General features: G+C 44.0%; 1 pseudogene; it reads left to right on the plus strand.

Moving 5' to 3' along the window:
• The first annotated feature begins 908 nt into the window (after positions 1 to 908).
• On the plus strand, positions 909 to 1,395 carry LOC128123969 (low molecular weight phosphotyrosine protein phosphatase-like; annotated as a pseudogene).
• The last annotated feature ends 2,339 nt before the right edge of the window (positions 1,396 to 3,734 follow it).

Here is a 3,734-nt window from a genome sequence, read left to right on the forward strand (position 1 = left end):
GTGGAATCGGAAAGACTGCCTCATCTTTAGGATCCAGATGTGCTGCTGGCTTCATTGGTGTTATTGAGTCACTCATGGTTGCCATGGTTTCCACTGGGGAGCCTTGAGAAGGGTTGTCCTAGAGGGGTCTGAGCTAACTGGCTTTGGGAGGGAGCAGTTTGCACTTGAATGACTGTAGCAATGTCCTCATCTGGCAGGGCCTTAGAGCCGGTCAGAAGGAGGACCAGAGCTGGGCCATCCATGGTTCTGCTGTTTTTTTTTCACATACCACTGCAAAATGTTATAGCCCCTGAATAACAATGGCATTTGCAAGAAACTTGAGTGTGTGTGTGTGTGTGTGTGTGTGTGCTGAGCATGGTACTCAAGGCCTCAACCAGCTAAGCAAGCCTCTACTGTGACTGGTTTAGAGAGAGCCTGTCCTGACAGACTGGGAGGGTGATGGAAATGGAGAAGAAATTTGTTATTTAAGGGATGGAAAGGGCTAAGGGAGAACTCTCTTGCTTCTTCTCCGGAGCCTCAAGGGCCTCATCTCAGAGCAGGGGGTGGGGGGCTGAGGGCTGGGACCCTGTCTTCTTCCACCCTGCTTCCTGCAGAGATGTCTTGTCCACACATGGCATGGTGCTTTCCTTCTGTGGCAGACTATTTCGGTATTCAGGATTTTTTTCCCTCTTTGGGTAGGGGCAGAGAGAGAGAGAGAGAGAGAGAGAGAGAGAGAGAGAGAGAGAGAGAGAGAGAGAGAGAGAATGTGTGGTGTGTTTATGTGTGTGATACACTACTCTACTTCAAAATCCCAAGCCTAATTACTTTTGTTGTATTTACTCCCAAACATTGTCATGTTGAAAATCAGAGACACCATTAAAATTTTAGATGTAGATGCCATCTTTGGGCACCAGGGTTTGTACTGAAAGATGGTAGAGGTTGGGTCCAAGTCATATTGTTCATGTGTCTCAGTAACATTTGCCGGTCAGCCATTGTAGAAGCAGTTTTCAGAATTGGTAACTGATAAAAATGTTTCAGATAATTGGAGGATAAACATCTACCTATGAAGTGGGGAACCCCCCTGACTATCGTGGGCAGAGCTGAATGAGGAAACATGGGATTTTTCCTCGGCAGATTACAAGAGAAGACTTTGCCACATTCGATTATGTACCATGTATGGATGAAAGCAATCTGAGAGATTTGAATAGAAAAAAAAATCAAGTTAAAATCTGCAAAGCTAAAATTGAACTACTTGGGAGCTATGATCCACAGAAACAACTCATTATTGAAGATCCCTATTATGGCAATGATTCTGACTTTGAACTGGTGTACCCGAAATGTCTTGGATACTGCAAGGCTCATGAGATGGTCCTGCCCACCACCACTGAGCAACTCACTCACCAGAGCCATGGCTAAGGGTGGTGGCAGTCCTTAGCCCCATACCCCACATGTCTTTTCAGCTGATTTACTACTGTATATCTTTAAAATAACTGTAGGTGGGAATTAGGTTTATGTTCAGAAGGATAAAAATAGTGGAGTAAGACAGGTTGAGGTGTGGCTAAGCATTCTTAGACTAATTGAACCTCTCACCTTGTCCTAATTACAAAATAGTGGAACAAGAAAATATGGAACAAAATAGAACTCAATACGTAAGAATGAACGACAAGTCAGGTCAGTCTCTGAGTCCAGCCAGCCCGGTAGTCTGGTCTAACTAGAGTATGTGTGTGGCCAGTATCCAGTGATGTCATTTGCTTGCCTTGTACCTTTCTATCCTAGACTCCTATGACAATAACTCCATCCATATCAACCTTCCATTTAACAGTGGAAGAGTTTAAACTCAGACACACTGAGGGCATTTAATATTTAAAGAGAGGAGAAGCTGGATATGATAACGCAGGCCCGAAATTCCAGCAGGCCATCCTGGTGCAGAGGAGAGCAACAGATTGATAAAATGAGCATTTTTACTCTCACTTGGTTTTTGTCTAGTGTTTTTGAGCTTTGTTTCTATTTGAGCCACTTTGCCTCTTTAAAAAAGTGTGCTTAAATTTTAGTGCATTTTCAGAAAAGTGACCCCCAATTCATATGTCTATATGTCAAAAAAGAATGTGAGTTAAACTGGGAACTTAACAAATACAACTGGAATAGAAATCTGGAAAAAGATTTTTTTACATATAACCAGAGCCACTATCATAGGAATTATTCTGAGCACAGCCTATGCCACTCCCCTATGTGGCCTTCCCTCTCGTAGTACTAAGGAAGCTAAGCACACTTCTTTGTTTTCTCTGGGAGAGTATTGGGACTAGAAGGTTCCTAACATTCTTGTCCTAGGAGAATGGAGCTCCAGTGTGGGTGTGGTCAGGAAGGGCGGGACCTGGAGGAGTTGCACAGCTGTGGATCCGTCCCAGCTGTTACCAAGGTCTCCCGGTACTTCGGTACTTCTCAGTCCCCAGGATGAGCTACCCTAAGATCTGCTTTCTCCTCAGTTCCTTCTGACATTACCACCCACTGATTATGCTCTAGCAGCATCTTTCTTGACAAAGTAAACAATAGAGGCCTGGCTTCGCATTTGAGCCATGCACTGCATGGTGGGTGGTGGCATTCGCCAGGACAGGGAGGATTTTCTTCAAAGATGAGGGACGGCATCAGAGCTGCTACTGCACAGAACTACTGAGGCTGAGAGACCCTCCTCAGGAAGTAGTGTGATAACATTCAGAGCCGAACTCTAAGGATTAGGCCCGGGTACTTTCCCTTGCATAGGATGAAGGCCCTGAGATCTGGGGTTGAATCCCTTCTCAAGTGGGGAATCCATGTGTGTTCAGGCCGGGTCGGATGAAGCCTTCAGACCTGGGAAGTGAAGTCTTGCTTCCAGGCTACACCTCACCTCCTAAGGGTATATGACTTTTTGTTCAGTTTTTTATTAGTCAGGGTTCTCTAGAGGAACAGACTAGTCTACAGAGTGTGGTCCAGCTAGTTCAAAATGACTGTCTATCATCAACAGAAAGAACAAGAGCTCAGTAGTTGCTCAGTGCATGAGGCTGGATGCCTTAGCTGGTCTCCAGTATACATCAGAATCTCGAATCCCAGTGACAGGATGAACTTGCCAGTGAGAGCAAGGACAATCAGGCAAAGAGAGCAAGCTTCCTTCTTCTATGTCCTTTATATAGGCTACCAGCAGAAGATGTGGCTCAGATTAAAGGTGGATCTTTCCATCACAAAAGATCCACATTAAAAGTGGGCCTTCTTACTTCAAATGATTTAATTAAGAAAAAAATCCCTCATAGGCATATGCAGCCACTTGGGTTTTAGTTAATTTTAGTTGACAACCAAGAGTAGACATAGCAGTTTGCCTTTTTAGATATGTTCTGTCTTACTATGTAGATCAGGATGGCCTTGAACTTGTGATCCTCCTGTCTCAGCCTGCTGATTGCTGAGGTTGCAGAAGTGCACTGCCACGTCATGCTCTTCCTTCCTTCAGAAGGAATAATAGTCCACACTATAGGTACATAGCTCTTTCTCAGTATCTTCAGGGAATGGTCCAGGACCTTGGGAACAATGAGCTTAGGATGCTCAAGTCTGCATTTTAAATGGAATAGTGTTTATGTGTAAACTGTGTGTTTATGTCTATATGCCTTTAATCATTCCTAGATGAAGTCTAACACTTAATATTACAGAAATGCTATGTAAACAGTTACTACACTGTATTTAGAAAATAATATCAAGAGAAAGGGTCAGTATGTAGTCGGCACAGATGTTGT

This window comes from Peromyscus californicus, unplaced genomic scaffold (assembly GCF_007827085.1).
Source record: "Peromyscus californicus insignis strain IS unplaced genomic scaffold, ASM782708v3 Scaffold_4__1_contigs__length_199733344, whole genome shotgun sequence".
Taxonomy (NCBI): domain Eukaryota; kingdom Metazoa; phylum Chordata; class Mammalia; order Rodentia; family Cricetidae; genus Peromyscus; species Peromyscus californicus.